We start from the raw sequence: 19,291 nt of genomic DNA, 5'->3' as shown, positions 1-19,291 counted from the left end.
GCAGATGTTCGCAGGTAAAGGGACGGCTGGAAAATGGAAAGCCTTCAGAAATGAGATAACGAGAATCCAGAGAAAGTATATTCCTGTCAGGGTGAAAGGGAAGGTTGGTAGGTATAGGGAATGCTGGATGACTAAAGAAATTGAGAGTTTGGTTAAGAAAAAGAAGGAAGCATATGTCACGTATAGACAGGATAGATCAAGTGAATCCTTAGAAGAGTATAAAGGAAGTAGGAGCATATTTAAGAGGGAAATCAGGAGGGCAAAACGGGGACAAATGGGGGAGATATTAAATGAGTATTTTGCATCAATATTTACTGTGGAAAAGGATATGGAAGATTTCGACTGTAGGGAAATAGATGGTGACACCTTGCAAAATGTCGAGATTACAGAGGAGGAAGTGCTGGATGTCTTGAAACGCATAAAGATGGATAAATCCCTAGGACCTGATCAGGTGTACCTGAGAACTCTGTGGGAAGCTAGAGAAGTGATTGCTGGGCCTCTTGCTGAGATATTTGTATCATTGATAGCCACAGGTGAGTTGCCATTAGACTGGAGGTTGGCTAACGTGGTGCCGCTGTTTAAGAAGGGCGGTAAAGCCAGGAATCTATAGACGGGTGAGCCTGACCTCGGTGGTAGGCAAGTTGTTGGAGGGAATCCTGAGGGACAAGATGTACATGTATTTGGAAAGGCAAGGACTGATTCAGGATAGTCAACATGGCTTTGTGCGTGGAAAATCATGTCTCACAAACTTGATTGAATTTTTTGAAGAAGTAACAAAGAAGATTGATGAGGGCAGAGCGGTAGATGTGATCTACATGGACTTCAGTAAGGCGTTCGACAAGGTTCCTCATGGGAGACTGATTAGCAAGGTTAGACCTCACGGAATAGAGGGAGAACTGGCCATTTGGATACAGAACTGGGTCAAAGGTAGAAGACAGAGGGTGGTGGTGGAGGGTTGTTTTTCAGACTGGAGGCCTGTGACCAGTGGAGTGCCACAAGGATCGGTGCTGGGTCCACTACTTTTCATCATTTATATAAATGATTTGGATGCGAGCATAAGGGGTACAGTTAGTAAGTTTGCAGATGACACCAAAATTGGAGGTGTAGTGGACAGCAAAGAAGGTTACCTCAGATTACAACAGGATCTTGACCCGATGGGCCAATGGGCTGGATAAATAGACAAAGTCTTTTCCCTAGGGTTGGGGAGTCCAGAACTAGAGGGCATAGGTTTAGGGTGAGATGGGAAAGATATGAAAGAGATCCAAGGGGCAACTTTTTCATGCAGAGGGTGGTATGTGCATGGAATGAGCTGCCAGAGGATATGGTGGAGGCTGGTACAATTGCAACATTTAAGAGACATTTGGATGGGTATATGAATAGGAAGGGTTTGGAGGGATATGGGCCGGGTGCTGGCAGGTGGGACTAGATTGGGCTGGGATACCTGGTTGGCATGGACGAGTTGGACCGAAGGGTCTGTTTCCATGCTGTATACCTCTATGACTCTATTTGAAATCTGCTGCCCCTTACCCTGAAACTATGACCTCTCATTTTAGACTTCTCCACATGAGGAAACATTCTTTCTACATCCACTTTGTCAATCCCCTTTGGCTCCTAATGGACCTCAGTTAGATCTCCTCTCGTTCTCCCAAATTCCAGAGTGTACAGGCCTAAACTCTGACCTTCCTCTCAGTCAACGACCGACAACATGACATTGCTCAGTGTTGCACAGAGAAACTCCACAATTTCTAGAGATGTGTGGGTATTTCCCCCTGCCAGTCAGACCAAGGAACTATGCTGATGTAAGCCAATATAGATTGATCTCATTCCCAGGACTTTTACATTATAGGGCAATCTGTTCCACTGTGACAGTTGTGTTCTTCTGTAACCCCACGCTATAGAAAATCACGCTATGGAAAACCACTGTGGAAAATCATGCTGTAGATTATCGCTCATAGAAAATCGCTACATCTGTTCAACAGAAAGTCCACATTATCCAAACAATGTCCACACTTTGTCAATCACGTTATAGCCAATTCACGCTGACAAAACGCACCCTACGGGTGACCAACCTGGATTACTCTGCATTTGCTGGAGAAATCAGCCAAACCTCATTGGAAGATGAGGCTACAGATTCACTCTCGAGTTTTGTTCACAAATAACCAGCCTAGACTCAAAGGGCTGAACGATCACCTTGTATGCTCCAGTGAATGGATGACTTGACACACCCCTCTGCAAATAGTTTGTAAGCTGTGAGTCCTGTTGCATCTTCAATAGAAATCAGCTCAGGTCCAGACCAGTGAGATAGAAAGCAAGCCACCATTCTTTGCAAACAGAGTTTATTAAAGACTCAGTCTCCCAGCTCTTTCCACGCATCAGGTCAGGTCCCAACTGTTCCCCTTTATAATTGATCAATCAATGAGCTTGATGATTGGATATTCCAAAAAGCACCGAAGAATGAGACAGGTTTGTCTGCACATCTCTCCCCTCCCTCAACATGTGGACGGGGGGAGGTCAGTACCATCAGGCAGACATTACAGCTCACCACAAAGCCATTCTGCAACCATAACATGACATCATTACCCACTGTCACAGACTTTGCACATGAATAAGATCAACTGTTTCAAAAGTAGACTCAGCATCCAGTAGGTAGAACAATGGGACCAAAACACAACAGACCAAAACACATACATAACAAGTGGGACAGAACCCCAGCGCTTCACCAGAGGCTCACTGATGATGTCACCTGGCGTGGTGACAAAACGTCTGAGAACAAACCTTCCAGCTCAGTGAGCAATCTTACAACCTGAACCTCAGCCTGAGCTACAAATCTTGGGCACTTCAATGTTAATCCTATTGCCGTGGGTTCGGAATCATGTCCAAGCCAGGCCGGGTATGCATCGCGGATTCCCTATCCTGCCAGGCATTGGTGAACCAGGTGGGAATTTTACAACAATGATACTTTCATGCTCGTTATCACTGAGGGTGTAATCCCGGGTTTATTAATGATTCTGAATGATAATAAATATACAGCAGCTGTAAAGGTGAGATTTGAACCCAGCTCCCTTGCAGTATTAGCCCGGTGATGTTGCCATCATGTCATTGTCAACTCCTTCAATGAGGAACAGGCACAGAATGTGAAAGGAAGGGCAAAAAACATTACACTCTCATCTTTGACATCAATGCACTCATTGGGGAGAGTCCGGGATAGCCACTAAAACAGAATGAGACAGTAACTCAGTCAGATAACCCACATGGATCACCTTTGAGCATTCCGAGTAATATCTACAGCTCAGCGTAGGAGTTTACATCAACCTTTATATTCCATTTGCACCACTCACAGAATCATTGAGATGGACAGCATGGAAACAGACCCTTCAGTCCAATGCTGCCCAGATATCCCAACCCAATCTAGATCCATTTGCCAGCACTGAGCCAATATCCCTCTCATCCCTTCCTATTCATATACCCATCGATACCTTTTAAATGCTGTAATTGTACCAGCCTCCATCACTTCCTCTGGCAGCTCATTCCACCTTCTGAGTAAAAAAGTTGCCCCTTAGGTCTCTTTTATATCTTTCCCCTCTCACCCTAAACCTATGCCCTCTAGTTCTGGACTCTCCCACCCCAGGGAAGAGACTTTGTCTATTTATCCTATCCATGCTCATCATGATTTTATAAACCTCTATAAGATCACCCCTCAGCCTCCGACACTCCAGGGAAAACAGCCCCTGTCTATTCAGCCTCTCCCTATAGCTCAAACCCTCCAACCCTGGCAACATTCACGCAAATCTTTCCTGAACCCTTTTAACACCATCCTTCCGATAGCGGGGAGACCAGAATTGCACGCAGTATTCCAAAACCGGCCTAACCAATACCTTGGGCAGCCATAACATGACCTCCCAACCCCTGTACTCAGTACTCTGACCTATAAAGGCCATACAAGTCACTTGTGCCTTGCAGATGGTGGGGCAGGCTTTGGAGAGTCAGGAGGGGAGTTACTTGCTGCAGTATTCCTCATCTCTGACCTGCTCTTGTCGTCACTATGTTTATGGGTTGAATTTCTGGAAATTGGAAACCGCAGAATGTTGATAGCGGGTCATTCAGTGATGGTATCACCATTTAATGTCAACGGGCAGTGATTAGGTTGTCTCTTACTGGTGAAGGTCATTGCCTATCATTTTTGTGGCATGAATGTTACTCGCTGTTTGTCAGCGCAAGCCTGGATATTGTCCAGATCTTGTTACATGAGGACGGGTCGTGATTCAGTCAAGTTGATAGGGAGAAGGCGTTCCCCTTTGTAAAGGAAACAAGAATTTCGGGACATGGGCTTAAAGTGATGGTCAAAAGAAGCAAGGTTGATGCGAGAAAAATCTTCTTCATACATTGAGTGTTTTGGGTAGGGAACACATTCCCGGGAAATGTGGTTGAGGCAGGATCAGTCGAACGTGCTATTGGATGGTTATTTGGATAGTAACAGTGCACAGGATTATGGGAATAAGGCAGGAGATTGGCACTAGGTCATGGAACCAAACTGGATAATAACACCGGTGTAGGTAGATGGGCCGAATAGCCTCCTGCTGCACCAAAACAATTCTGTGATTCTTAGACACTCTCTTTTGATTTATTCGGGCATTTGCTCAAAACAAAGTAAACCAGGGCAGTTAAACCCCAATGCACACTCAACTTTTTGACTCTCTAATCAGCTCGTACCTCCTGTCGGTACAAACTAGATAGGCCGAAGGGCCTCTTCTGTACTGCACAATTCTAAATTCTCAAATGCCCAGTTGTTGTTGTCAGATTCTGATAGCGTCCCTCACAGAGGCATCCATCAAGGCTGAAGTAACACGGGTTTCTCTCTCACCTGCCATTTTTAAGAGAACGCCAGACAATCAGAAAAGTTTCCAATCAGATTTCTCATGGTGGCAATAGCGTTATAGAGGTCTGGAACTCAGATAAAGGCAGTTCGGCCCATCGAGGCTGTCCCAGTCAGAGACAAGCACCTGACCACTCTCATCCCATTTCCCAATGCTGGTGGGAAACATGACTCAATGTTCAGACAAAGGTCAGTTTGAGATGTTGTGGGGAAAATCACCAGCCTCGGAGTCAGAGTCGGGGTTTCAATGGCAGAGTTTATTGTACAAGGAAATACCGGAGCTCTGAGGAGAGGAAGACACTAACAGCACAGTGGGCAGCTGTGAGTCTTCTCTCAGCCCGGAGCACAGGTCAAGATACTTTTATACATTTTGTATAATAGGTCAGTGCTGAGGGTATTGTCTCTGTAACATGGTTTGTTTATTGTAAATATTGCAGAACCGTTGACAATTTCGGTGCAGTCATTGTTAGTTCCAGCGCAGCTTTTGTTAATTTCAGCACGGTCATTGTCAGTTTCAGCGCCTGTGCGGAATTTCCATTGCTGTAGCAATGGGCGCTAATCGCTCTTCCTGAGAAGGACTATTACTGCAGCCCTGGTTATTAGCACTTTATATTGAGTCCGTATCAGACTGTTAGCATTTCTATCAAAGGTGTTGGCTTTGGTGGGCAGTATACGCGACTCATGTGTATTCTCTCCCCCACTCACCTTAAACTAATCAACTCAGTTGTGAGTGCATTGTGCTGGCATCCTGGTGGCCCCAGGCAGTGTCTGTGTTTGCTCTGCTGTCTCTCTCCATATTGTGGTCTGGCAGCCATCTTGTGTCAAGTGGCCGACTGATGGTTCAGCGGCCATCTTGTGTTTCCATGCACTTGGGTCAGCCTGCCCCGTGCCATCTCCCACTTCAGAGACAATCCAAGGCCAGCCCATTACACCTTCTCACAGCTCCTATCCCTCCACCTGTGTTGCACCCTGTACAGATCCCAATGCCCCGAATCATAGAATCCCATCACTGTGGGCGCAGGCCATTTGGCCCATTGAGACCACAACAACCCTCCGCAGAGTATCCCACCCAGCCCCATCTTCCCTACCCTATGCCTGTAATCCTACATCTCCCATGGCTAATCCACCTAGCCTGCACATCCCTGGACAATTTAGCCTGGCCAATCCATGCACCTGACCTGCACATCTTTGTGACTGTGGGAGGAAACCGGAGCAGCCGGAGGAAACCTACGCAGACACAGGGAGAATGTGCAAACTCCACACAGACAGTTGCCCAAGGCTGGAATCGAACTTGGTCCCTAGCGCTGGGAGGCAGCAGTGCTAACCACTAAGCCACCATACCAACCCCTGCAGCGATATAATTTCTCTCCAGCCCTGTAACAATTCTCTAACTTGAGCCTGCATTTAAAGTAAAATCTCGGAGTTGTAAACAAAGTCGCCCTCCCAGCGTCTGATGATAAAATGGTTGCACTGATCCCAGGATGAAAACTGTGTTTGCCAGTTGATCCTTCATGTCCCGGTGGGATTATTATGTGAGACTTACTTGCACTGGAACTGAAAACAGGAAGTCCCAAAAAAAACAGGAAAACACACCTTAAAGGGGCCCTGTAACTTGGTTGAAACATCCGATAAACGCACTTTCCCAGCTTTGGAGTCCGCTGATAATTATATTTGTTAAATGGCGCATTATGAATTAATCAGAAGACCTTGCCCTTCAGTTTACATTCACAACATAAAGTATTTGTAGCTGCTGAGGGAAAAAAACTAGGTTAAAAACAAGGGCTGCAGATGCTGGAAACCAGATTCTACATTAGAGTGCTGCTGGAAAAGCACAGCAGGTCAGGCAGCATCCGAGGAGCAGGAAAATCGACGTTTCGGGCCAAAGCCCTTCATCAGGAATAGAGGCAGATTTTCCTGCTCCTCGGATGCTGCCTGAGCTGCTGTGCTTTTCCAGCACCACTCTGATCTAGAGCTGCTCAGGGAAACCAGGACCGGCCAGGACTTTGTGACCAATCTTCTCTTTTGAGGTTGTGGTGTGTGGTTTTCTTTTTTGTTGTTTGTTTGTTCTCCCTCTCGGTTTATGCTGCATGAAGTGGTTGGGATTTCTTGGTAAAACCCAACCATTCAGCAAGGAGCGAAACCGAGCTAGTTTCCTTGTCATGGTATCATTTCCCCTGGAGCACACTTCATTTAGGTATCGCCTTGCGCATCCCACTGCAACTGGTGATCTCAGCTGCAGTACTGCGTACAGCGGCAACTGCTCTGCCCAGGACCATTAGAAACTACAGACAGTAGGGAACACAGCCCAGTCCGTCACACAAACCAACCTCCCATCTACTGATTCCATCTACACTACCTCAGGAAAGCAGTCACCATCAAAGACCTCGGTTATAATCTCTTCCGACCTCTTCCATTGGGCAGAAGATAGAAAAGCTTAAACACACGTACCAGTAGATTCAAAAACATGGAATCTTCCCCACTGTTATTCTGACTGGATTTCTCAAACTTCAATTCAAATCTTGCCCTCTGTGCACCTGTATTTTGTTCTATTGCCCCAAGGCATTTTGTCAGGTAATGATTTGCCTGCACTGCATCAAAACAAAACTTTTCACCGTACCTGGGGTACACGTGACAATAATAAAATCAGATCAAACAGCTGTGGGTGTCACGTTGTAGGAAAACTGGGAATGCAACGGAGAATACGCAAACGATTAACGAGAATGGTTCCAGGAATGAGAAACTTCAGTACCCAAGACCAATGGAAGAGAGTGGTACTGTTCTCCATGGAGAAGGGGTTTGATAGAGGTTTTCAAAATCAAAGGCAAGCTGTACTGAGGGGAGGGGGGAGGCAATTCCTGTTCAGAATAGGAACGAGAATGAGAGGGGCATAGGGTTAAAGTGATGCGCAAAAGAAGCAAGTGTAATGAGAGAGAAAAAAACATTTTCACCCAGCGAGGGGTTAGGGTGTGGAAAACCCGGCCTGGAAATGTGTGGAGGCTGGTTGAACTGAGGCATTCCAGAGGGCCATTGGATGGTTATTGGATGGAAAGGGTGTAAAGTGTATTGGAGGAAAGGCAGGAAATTGGTGGATGTGGGTACATTTACAATGTTCAACAGACACTTAGATAAGGACTAGATTAGAGCGGTGCTGGAAAAGCACAGCAGGTCAGACAGCATCCGAGGAGCAGGAAAATCCTGATGAAGGGCTTTTGCCCAAAACATCGATTTTCCTGCTCCTCGGATGCTGCCTGACCTGCTGTGCTTTTCCAGCACCACTCTAATCTACACTCTGGTTTCCAGCATCTGCAGTCCTTATTTTTACCTACTTAGATAATGACATAAATAGGAAAAGTTTGGAGGGATATGGGCCGGGAGCAGGCAGGTGGGACTAGTTTAGTTTGGCTTTATGATCAGCATGGATTAGTTGGACTGAAGGGTCTGTTTCCTTGCTGTATGACTCCATGACTAAGGAAACCAGACCTAATTGTTTAGCCATTCTCACTAAGTCCCTGAACATCGGCCTAGTGAATCTCTTTTGAACTGACTCCAATGCCATTCCTTTGTCCTTGGGTCACTCCTTGGACACTGTCATACCAGAAAGAGCCACAGCCAAGTGCTGGGGTTGCCAACCTCTAATTGGAAGATAGTCCTAGATGTTTGAGATGTCACATCCTGGGGTCGTCAGTCGAGCAGAAGGTCCACAGGTGTCCTGTGAAGCGCCTGATGGTCAGAGGAACAGTGCCCCTTTCTTCAAAGAGTGAGCAGGCAACTCACAAGACACTCATCTAAGAGCATGAGACCATAATAACCAGGAACAGGAGTAGGCCATTCGGCCCATCAAACCTGTTGTACCATTCAATAGGATCCTGGGGGATCCAACACTCCTCATGTCCACTTTCCTGCCCTTTTCCGTGACCCTTGATTCCCTCCTATTGATCACAAATCTGTACATCTCAGACTTAAATATACACAAGTTCTCACAGCCCTCCGTGGCATGGATATAGAAGATTTGTGTTTATAAAGCAATGGCTCTCATTTGCTTTTTTTAAGCAGCATGACCCCTGCCTGTCATCTTACACAATCACTAAACAGGTCTTTCTATTCATTGGAAGCCAGACTGTACGAGATCCAGTTATACTCATAGTACACCACTGCCAAGCAATGACACCTCCAATAAGAGATCATCGAAACATCCCCCCTTCATGTTCAATGCCATTGTCACCACTGAATTCCCCCAACCTCAATATCTTGAGAGTTAACATTGACCAGAAACTAAGTGGACAGCTACATAAATGCAGCCATAGCCATAGAGATGCACAGCACGTAAATAGACCCTTCCAACCAATTCGTTCATGCTGACCAGATATCCTGAATTAATCTTGTCCCATTTGCCAGCATGTTGCCCATATCCCTTTAAACCCTTCCTATTCATATACCCATCCAGATGCCTTTTAAATGATGCAGTTGTACCAGCCTCCACCACTTCCTCTGGCAGCTCATTCCACACACATACCACCCTCTGCGTGAAAAGTTGTCCTTAGGTCTCTTAAATTTTTTTCCTTCTCACCCTAAACCTACGCCCCCTAGTTTTGGACTCTCCCACCCCAGGGAAAAGAGAGATGTTCTATCTACAATTGTTAAGTCAGAGGCTGGGAGTGCCACCCTATGTAACTCATGCCCAAGTCTGTCCAGATACAAGGTATAAGTCAGGAGTGTGATGGAATACTCCTCACTTGCCTGGATGGGTGCAGCTCCAACATCACTCAAGAAGCTCGACACCCTCCAGGACAAAGCAGAAGCCCCTTGATTAATACCTCAACCATCAACTTTCACTCTCTCCACCAACAATGCTCAGTAGCAGCTGTGTGAACCATCCACAAGACACACTGCAGCAACTCACCCAGGCTCCTTCGACAGCACCTTCCAAAGCCACAACATCTACTATTGATACATGGCAACACCACCAGCTCTCCACCCAGGCACACACCGATTTGGAAACATATCGCCATTCCTTCAGTGTCACTGGGTCAAAGTCCTGAACACACAGGGACTGCAGAGGTGGAAGAAGACAACTCATCACCACCTTCTCAAGGGCAATTGGAATGGGCAATAAATGTTGGCGAGATGCGCCCATACCCCTGAACTAGTAAAACAAAAGTCATACATGGACGTTGTGTTAAAGTAGAGATGAACATTGCTTGCATAAGAGTGTCCCTGCTACAGTTCCAAATCTTGAAAAGCACTCGAGTTGTTACAACCAGTTAATAACCTCTTCATTTCTCTCGGTATTGCCACCAACCACATAGTTCAAATTGTGAGACATCTGGCAGAGACAAAAATAATAATGAATGCCCAAAATAAACTTCAAAAATGCTAAACAGGTTGTGCAGGATCCGAGAGGAGGAAGGAAGATTGATGTTTAACATTTGAATTGATAAAGGTTAATGTTCCAAGGTGAGAGCCAGATCTCGGCTCTGGAGCTGGGTCCTGGTCTGAGGTGAAGTTGGAAACCATACTTTCCCCTGTGCCCTGGGCATACTCCAGGTTGGCATTGTCCATGTGAGTGGGGCACTTTCCATGGCACAGCCAGTGTGAAATGACCCTCTGAGAAAAGACATTGATCCTTATCATCCTTAGGTCCCTAATCCAAAATTCCTCCATAAAAGAGACATCCTCTCAACACAAACCATATCAAAACGGCACTTGTGGTGCAGCGGCAGTGTTCCTACCTCTAGGTGTGGAGGCCTGGGTTCAAGTCCCACCTGTCCTGGAGGTAAGTCCCTAAAGTCAGTTAAAATAATCAATACCTGCCTCAGGATCTCAGCTTTTGATAGGATCACTCTCATCAATTCAAACCCAGATGCGTGTAGGTTCAACCTCCCCACGGCTTCTGGGGAGGCAATCCCTCTGATCCTACCCCTCAGCATAAGTGAACTGCCTCCAACCTCCCTCCCTGAGTAAGGAGACCAAAGCTGTACTCATGCTGCAGATGTCGGATCTCATCCCTACATCCAGTTCATGTTAATTTTGGAATGCATTGATAAGCTCAGCTTCTGCTGCTCCATCCCTAGCTGCCCAGTAGAAGGCAGTAGTGAACCACCTTCCTGAACCACCGCACTCCTTGGGGTGTTTCCCCTGCTTTTGTCTCTTAGTTGACCCTACTACTGTCATTAACTAATTAATACTTACCTCTGAAATAAAAACAAAATAGTGGAGAAACTCAGCAGGTCTTTGAAAAGTCTGATTGGACTTGAACTATTAACTCTGTACAGGTGCTGTCAGATCAATTGAGTTACTCCAGCATTTAATGTTTTCATTTCAGATAGCCACCATCTGCAGTATTTTGCTTTTATCTCTATCTCTGATAAGCACAAACACAGGTTTTTTTTACAAGCATATCCATTTCCCTTAACCTGTGGCGTTAATAAACTATTGTTTTGTTTGCAAGCATAGTGGTTAGAGCTGAAAATGTGTTGCTGGAAAAGCGCAGCAGGTCAGGCAGCATCCAACGAGCAAGAGAATCAACGCTTCGGGCATGAGTCCTTCTTCAGGAATGAGGAAAGTGTGTCCAGCAGGCTAAGATAAAAGGTAGGGAGGAGGGACTTGGAGAGGGGCGATGGAGATGTGATAGGTGGAAGGAGGTCAAGGTGAGGGTGATAGGCCGGAGTGGGGTGGGGGCGGAGAGGTCAGGAAGAAAACTGCAGGTTAGGAAGGTGGTGCTGAATTCAAGGGTTGGGATTGAGACAAGATGGGGGGAGGGGAAATGAGGAAACTGGAGAAATCTGAGTTCATCCCTTGTGGTTGGAGGGTTCCCAGGCGGAAGATGAGGCGCTCTTCCTCCAGCCATCGTGTTGTTATGGTCTGGTGATGGAGGAGTCCAAGGACCTGCATGTCCTTGGTGGAGTGGGAGGGGGAGTTGAAGTGTTGAGCCACGGGGTGGTTGGTCCGGGTGTCCCAGAGGTGTCCTCACTTTCTCCAAGCATAGTGGTTATCAAGTCTAACTTCAAACTGAAACCTCCAAACCTACAACCACTTCCATCCAGAAGGACGAGGGCAGCAGATACATTGGAATACCACCCCCTGCAAATACCCTTCCGAGTCAGTCACCATCCTGACTTGGAAACAAATCGCCGTTCCTTCACTGTCGCTGGGTCAAAATCCTGGAATTCCCTCCCTAAGGGCATTGTGGGTCAACCCACAGCACATGGACTGCAGCGGTTCAAGAAGGCAGCTCACCCCCACCTTCTCAAGGGATGGGGAATACATACCAGCCCAGCCAGCGACACCCCACATCCCACAAAAGAGTATTTTTAAAAATCAGTGGAGAGAGAAGCAGAGTTAAAGCTTTGAGCCCAGTATAATACTCCTTCGGAACTGTTTAAACATTCTGAAGAAGTCATACTGACCATGGAGCATTAACTCGTTTTCTCTCTCCATAGATGCTGCCAGACCTGCTGAGTTTCTCCAGCATTCTCTGTGTTTGTTTCAGATTTCCAGCATCTGTGAAAATTTTGTTTCAATTAACTTTATGCAGGAATGGAGATCCATCATTGAAGCTCACTGTTACTCAATGAGCAAAGAGTTCCTATCACAAGTGCAGGTTTACAACCACAGATCGATCAGGAGTGTTAGAAAACCCCCATGTTAATGAGTCCACGTTAAATCAAACTCACAGACATGCCAAACAATCAGCACCGTTTTCCCAATTACTGTCATCATTCAACTGTAAAGGTAGCAGAGGCAGGAACCCTCATTTAAGAAGTCACTTCCCTGGAGTGGGCAAGTCCTAAACTAGAGGGCAAAGGTTTCGGGTGAGAGGGGAAAGATTTATAAGGGACCTAAGGGACAACATTTTCAAGCAGATGGTGCTGCATGTATGGAATGAGCTGCCAGAGGAAGTGGTGGAGCTGAAAATGTGTTGCTGGTTAAAGCACAGCAGGTCAGGCAGCATCCAAGGAATAGGAAATTCGACGTTTCGGGCATAAGCCCTTCATCAGGAATGAGGAGAGTGAGGAGGATGAAGGGCTTATGCCCGAAATGTCGAATTTCCTATTCCTTGGATGCTGCCTAACCTGCTGTGCTTTAACCAGCAACACATTTTCAGCTCTGATCGCCAGCATCTGCAGACCTCATTTTTTACCCTATTAGAGGAAGTGGTGGAGGCTGGTACCTTGCAGCATTTAAAAGAATCTGAATGGGTACATGAATAGGAAGGGTTTAGAAATGCAGGCAAATGGGACTAGATAGGATATCTGGTCAGCATGGATGAGTTGGACCGAAGGGTCTGTTTCCATGCTGTACATGTGCACTAGCAATGCCATGGCAACAAGGCTAAGGGCAAAGTTCTGGAAAACAGGACTAGAATAGTTAGGTGGTTGCTTTTGACTGGCACAGATTTGATGGGCTGAAGGGCCTTTTTCCATGCTGTCGACAGTGAAACCTGGCGTTCTACAATAACGTACAACAATAACCTTCAGGGAACACCTCCCTCTTTACAGCAAAACACATCATGCAATACCTTTTAACATAGATGAAGGGCTTTTGCCCGAAATGTCGATTTCGCTGCACTTTGGATGCTGCCTGAACTGCTGTGCTCTTCCAGCACCACTAATCCAGAATATCTTTTTAACATAGTTGGTTGCAACATAACAGTGGCCTCAAACAATGTTTTTTCTCTCAAGCAGGAAACATAAAATTAGATTCAGATGCAATTTCTCAGATCACTGTAAACTGGAGGGGGGAGGGAGGGAGAATAAAACTTCAATAAGACCTAACTTTCCCCCTCCCCAGTCTAACCAACTTTTCATCACTCTCTGATCCCCAACTCCCCTCTGATTGGGTGGGGGGGATTGTGTCGAAACAAGTTCCTATTGTGTTCCTACAGCCTGTGCTAAATGCTCTTTTCCTGTGCCTCCCAACAGCTGCCCTGAAAGAGAGAGAGAGAGGATGGAGTCTGTTCGCAGCCAGTACCATACACTCCCCACCACAGGGTGGGAAAAACAGTGAGAGTGCAGAGCTGTGCTCTCCCTCCTCTCCCCCCTCCCCAACACACACATAAAATAATACCAGTTCGGGACAAGACAAGGAAGGGAAATGAAGCAACATGAAACTTTATTATCCCTAAAAATGAGCTTAAAAAACCGAACTGAGAGCAAACACAGCAGCACCCCCACCCTCTCTCCTCCAGCAGCAGCACCTCTTAACAAAACTTTCTCTGCATCTTACACCCTCAAAAACAAAGGAACGGCTTCAGACAAAAACACAATACGGGCTGATTGCTGGAGGACCCCATTCCACACCGACCCCTGCCCCAGGCATTGTCTGTAAATGCTGCAACCGCCTCCCTCCCTCCAGGACACAGACACAGACACATAGCCCCAGTCTCACTCAGCACCCCCACTCCACTCAAAGAGGGTATTACTGACCTGTTCCGGTGTCGACTCGGTTTATTGGGGAGGGGGTGGGGGGAAGTCTTGTTGTCTCTTCCTCGCCTTCCCACCCTCCAAAAACAAACTAAAAAAAACACATGCAGGAAAGAAGAAGAGGGATTTCAGTGGGCAGCCAGTGTCTGTACTGTGTGAGAGTGAGGGTGGCGGGAGGTGGGGGAGAGCAGTGTCAAGAACCATACAGGAAAAGGGTGGAGAGAGAGAGAGACAGAGGGAGAGAGAACTCCCAGCTGTGCTTTTAAGACAGGAACTTGCTTTTTGTAAAGGGAACATGCTGCCTTCATCTATTGTGTGTACAGTCTGCACAATCCTCCACATTGGCCCCCTAATCCCCCTCCAGAACATTGCTCACTGCAGTCCAGGTGAACTGAACCCAGCCATTCAAACCTGCACGGGGAATTACAACAATAAAAACAGACAGACTGTATCCTTCAGCAATGCAGCACTTTCTGCAGCCTGTGCCTCTCCCTCTCTCTTTGCTTTTTTTTTCAGATTAGATTCCCTCCAGCTGAAAATGTGTTGCTGGAAAAGCGCAGCAGGTCAGGCAGCATCCAAGGAGCAGGAGAATCGACGTTTCAGGCATGAGCCCTTCTTCAGGGAAGATTCCCTACAGTGCAGGAACAGGCTCTTCAGCCCAACAAGTCCACACCCACCCTCTGAAGAGTAACCCACCCACCGACTCATGCATCTATCACTGTGGACAATTTAGCACGGCCAATTCACCTAACCCACACATCTTTGGATTGTGGGGGGGAATCCCACACAGACAACATACAAACTCCACACAGTCACCCAAGGCTGGAATCGAACCCGGATCCCTGGCGCTGTGAGGCAGCAGTGCTAACCACTGAGCCACTGTGCTGCCCCTTTGCGTTGGTTTGCCCTGGGAGAGCTGAAAACAAAACCATTTTAAAAAGAAACAAAGAAAACATATGAAGTTGACTAACTGGATGATGTTCTCGTCAGAATGTCCGCCTTCTGGAGTCGCTACTGCCAAAGAAACGCTGAATTGCAGATGTCAGTTACCCCCTCCCTTCCCATGGCTTTGTACATGTTTCTGTAACCAACCTGTTCAGAGGTGGTATGACACACCTCTGGAGCAGGTGGGACTTGAAGCGACGACTCCTGCCTCTGAGATAGGGGCACTGTCACCTCTGGGACACCCAGACCAACGAACCCAACCACCCCGTGGCTCAACACTTCAACTCCCCCTCCCACTCCACCAAGGACATGCAGGTCCTTGGACTCCTCCATCGCCAGACCATAACAACATGACGGCCAGAGGAAGAGCGCTTCATCTTCCGCCTGGGAACCCTCCAACCACAAGGGATGAACTCAGATTTCTCCAGTTTCCTCATTTCCCCTCCCCCCACCTTGTCTCAGTCAAATCCCTCGAACTCAGCAACGCCTTCCTAACCTGCAATCTTCTTCCTGACCTCTCCGCCCCCACCCCACTCCGGCCTATCACCCTCACCTTGACCTCCTTCCACCTATCGCATTTCCAACGCCCCTCCCCCAAGTCCCTCCTCCCTACCTTTTATCTTAGCCTGCTTGGCACACTCTCCTCATTCCTGATGAAGGGCTTATGCCCGAAACGTCGACTCTCCTGCTCCTTGGATGCTGCCTGACCTGCTGCGCTTTTCCAGCAACACATTTTCAGCTCTGTCACTGCACCATGAGAGCCTGCGATAAAATAACATTTTGGCCAAATTTATCTCCCCACCACGGAACTGGCAAACTCCCCTTCAGAAAGACATCTTTCCCACTGATCATACTGGGTGAGCATCTGGATGAGATTCTAACATTTGCCCACAGTGTCCAGGAATGCGCAAGCTGAGTGAACTGGCCATGGGAAATGCAAGGTGATAGGAGAACAGAGGGTCAGTATGGACTCAATGGGCTGAATGGCCTGCTTCAACACTGTTGGTTTTTTTTCTCTCTGTCTTATCTGATGACATTGAAATCAGCCTTCCCCCAGTTTAGACACTGAACTTCTGCACTATCCTTATCGCTTTCCATCATGACTTTGAAACTTAAGTTGAAAATCACACAACACCAGGTTATAGTCCGACAGGTTTAATTGGAAGCACACTAGCTTTCGGAGCGACGCTCCTTCATCAGGTGAAACTTAAGAGTTGTGACCACCATCCCCCAGAAATGCTCACCCATTTGACATGGAATCACTTGACCAGTTCCATTCCCTGGATTTAGTTCTAGCACTGCCCCATTCTCCAGTCAGACTATCTATGTACTGATGTGACAAGCTGTCCTGGATATACTTTTAAAAATTGCACTCTTTCACAGTAATGGGACCACAGCTAATGTCAGCGAAATTGAAATCCCGTATGACTACAACCTTGTGAAATAACTGCACAGAGGCTTCTCGTCCTGTCACCCTTAGTCACTAGTTTAAAAATCACACAACACCAGATTATAGTCCAACAGATTTATTTGGAAACACTAGCTTTCAGAGCCACCTTCATTTGGTGATTTATCTGTGGTTCATCTGTGGCCAGCCAGCTCGATGTCAGTCCTCAACTGAGGAGATCCTAATCTCCACTGTAGGGATTCTAAAATGCCCAAACACTGTAGACTATGGACCAAGTGCAGGTAAATGGGATGAATGCAGTTGAATGGAGCATAGACATGGAGGGCCGAAAGGCCTGTTTCTATACTACATTACTCTCTGATCACTATTTGTGCCTGTGTCTAAAGGGTGCCTTTTTCAAATTAACCATTTTATTTGGGCAATAAGGATGCTTGACCAGCTATTACATGTTGAAAATATTTACTTTGCAAGAAACTAGCTACCACACTCCCAACACAATGAGTTCCCTATTGTTTGTTTTTTAAAAGTCTTTTGGACTTGGGGTAACATCCCGTTCATGAAAAATACCCGTTCATGTAGCCATTGCTTAGTAACAATGTCAAATAACTGGCTTAACCAGCCACACTTGGAAAAGCCAAAATAAGATGTCTTCTGCTAGGTTGGATAGAACATTGGACAGCACTTGTTGAACAATCCCAAATGTACTACCAGCTTTGTTAACGACCACATTAAGGCAAAATAATTGAGTTTATTAGCAGTTTTTGTTTTGCCGTCTGCAGCACACTAGCTTCATTCACAGGGACCTGCACTCTGCAAGCAAAAGGAATATGTCCAGCCCTGTGCCTTTCCTGAATTAACTAGTAGTTTCAGCTGAAACATGTCGTTTTCCCAAGGCGACATTCCAGCCAATCAGAATTGATCTCCCAACCAACCAACACCCCTTTCCCCTTCAGTATAAGTTGTTATTATTTGAAATATTGCATTCTTGCATTTGCCCTGATGAGTACTTTGGCAAAATGTCACTCTTTTCAGTAATATTCGGGAATGTATGTATGCAGTTGTTTAATGGTGGTGGACTGTCTCTAGATTGTGTTAGGATCGGTTCCAGCACTCATTTCTGAACACTGTTGGCATTGTTCACATGCCTGTTGGTAAACCCTTGAAGTTGGTAACCAGGGTGAAGGGTCAAGTCTTTGCGATGGTGACCAAAGGCAGGATTTTTATGTTGACTCAGCTTCTTAACCACTATCAAAGAGATGGAGCATTAACTGGCTTGAGACATGACTAGTGTCCCTTACTCACCCTATCTGATTGACCAACAGTGCTATTGGAAGTGGTGGCCTGTGCTGGAACTGCAGGTAGATGCCAGTTTCTAAAGGCCAGAACCACACCCGAAGGTATTCTCACGGAGGTGGATGTGGGGAGGTGGGGGCGGGGGCAGTTGAGGGGGTGACATATTGGAAAGGCCAGGGTAGGAGGAAATGCAGAGGGGGTGGATGGAGGAACGGAGGGATTGCGTTGGGATGAAGGCCTGATTGAGAAAGTCTGGTGAGAGATAGCAGCCCAGCTCCCACCCTGGCTAACACCCCAGTAAGCTCATCTGGCTGTCCTATCCTCCTTCCTCCCCACCCATTCCCCCACCCCCCCTCCATCCCCTCTCCCCTGCCCTTTCCCAAACTCCTCTCCCTCTCCTCCCTCGTACCCCGTCCCTTGTCTACCCCCTCCCTCCTCCTCATCTTGCCTTTTCCAGTATTCCTCCCCGTCCTTTCCCCTCCTTTCCCCCCCTTCCCCAACTTTATCTCCCTTCCTCTCCATCCCACTCACCCTCCCAAGTCCCTCCTCCTCCCCTCCCTTGTTCCCCTCCCTTCCCCCTCCCCTTTCCCATCCTCGTCCCTGTCCCTTCTTTGTCCCACGTCCCCCAGCTTCCTCCCTCCTCATCCGGTTCCTTCCCCTCCCCTCCACCTTCCCCACCCCTCCCCTGTCCTCCTCCCTATCCCTATCTCCTGCCTGTTCTTCTCTCCCTCCCCATATTGTGTTTCCCTTCCCGTCCCCATCCCCATTCCCCTCCCCATGCCTACCCCTCCCTGTCCTTGGCCTCTCCATACTGGACTCTATGCAGCGACAGAGTAAGAAGTGGTCCTGTGGATAGTGATTGGCTGCTTAAGGGCTTTGATCACTCCATGGATGCTTGGGTCACCCTCAGTTATAAAATTACAGACAGGACAGTGGCTGTTTCTCACTTACTGGATGATATTTAGGTGCACAGTTCCAGGGCTTATTTATCTCATAGAAACCTAGAAAATATGAGCAGGAGTAGGCCATTCAACCCATCGAGCCTACTCTGGCATTCAGTGCGATCACGGCTGATCATCCAACCCATCCCATTTTCTCACCATACCCTTTGACCCCTTTAGCACAAAGAACTGGATCTAACTCCTTCTTGTAATTAGTGTGAAGGACAATTCAGTTTGCCAAACATTTCTCTTTCACTGGAACAGTATTTCGGAGAGAGAGGATCAAACCTTCACCTTTGTATGTCTTTTATTCACAAAGTGACAGGTCAGTGGGGCTGAGAAACACGTCAGCCATGATCGAATGGTGGAGCTGACCTGATAGCCTGAAATGGCCTAATTCAGCTCCTGT

At 47.1% G+C, this 19,291-nt stretch overlaps 1 protein-coding gene across 3 annotated transcripts in view; it reads right to left on the bottom strand.

Annotated features, from left to right (window-relative positions):
* LOC132819891 (BTB/POZ domain-containing protein 3) overlaps nucleotides 1-14,439 on the bottom strand; it is a 66,043-nt gene extending 51,604 nt beyond the window's left edge. For all 3 annotated transcript variants that reach the window (XM_060831843.1, XM_060831842.1, XM_060831845.1), the window contains exon 1: nucleotides 14,299-14,439. The gene's annotated coding sequence lies outside the window, so the exon portion shown is untranslated. The remainder of the gene's footprint in view (nucleotides 1-14,298) is intronic.
* Nucleotides 14,440-19,291: the final 4,852 nt, after the last annotated feature.

This window comes from Hemiscyllium ocellatum, chromosome 10, assembly GCF_020745735.1.
Source record: "Hemiscyllium ocellatum isolate sHemOce1 chromosome 10, sHemOce1.pat.X.cur, whole genome shotgun sequence".
In the NCBI taxonomy this organism is placed as follows: domain Eukaryota; kingdom Metazoa; phylum Chordata; class Chondrichthyes; order Orectolobiformes; family Hemiscylliidae; genus Hemiscyllium; species Hemiscyllium ocellatum.
This window is presented reverse-complemented; position numbering and strand designations above follow the sequence as displayed.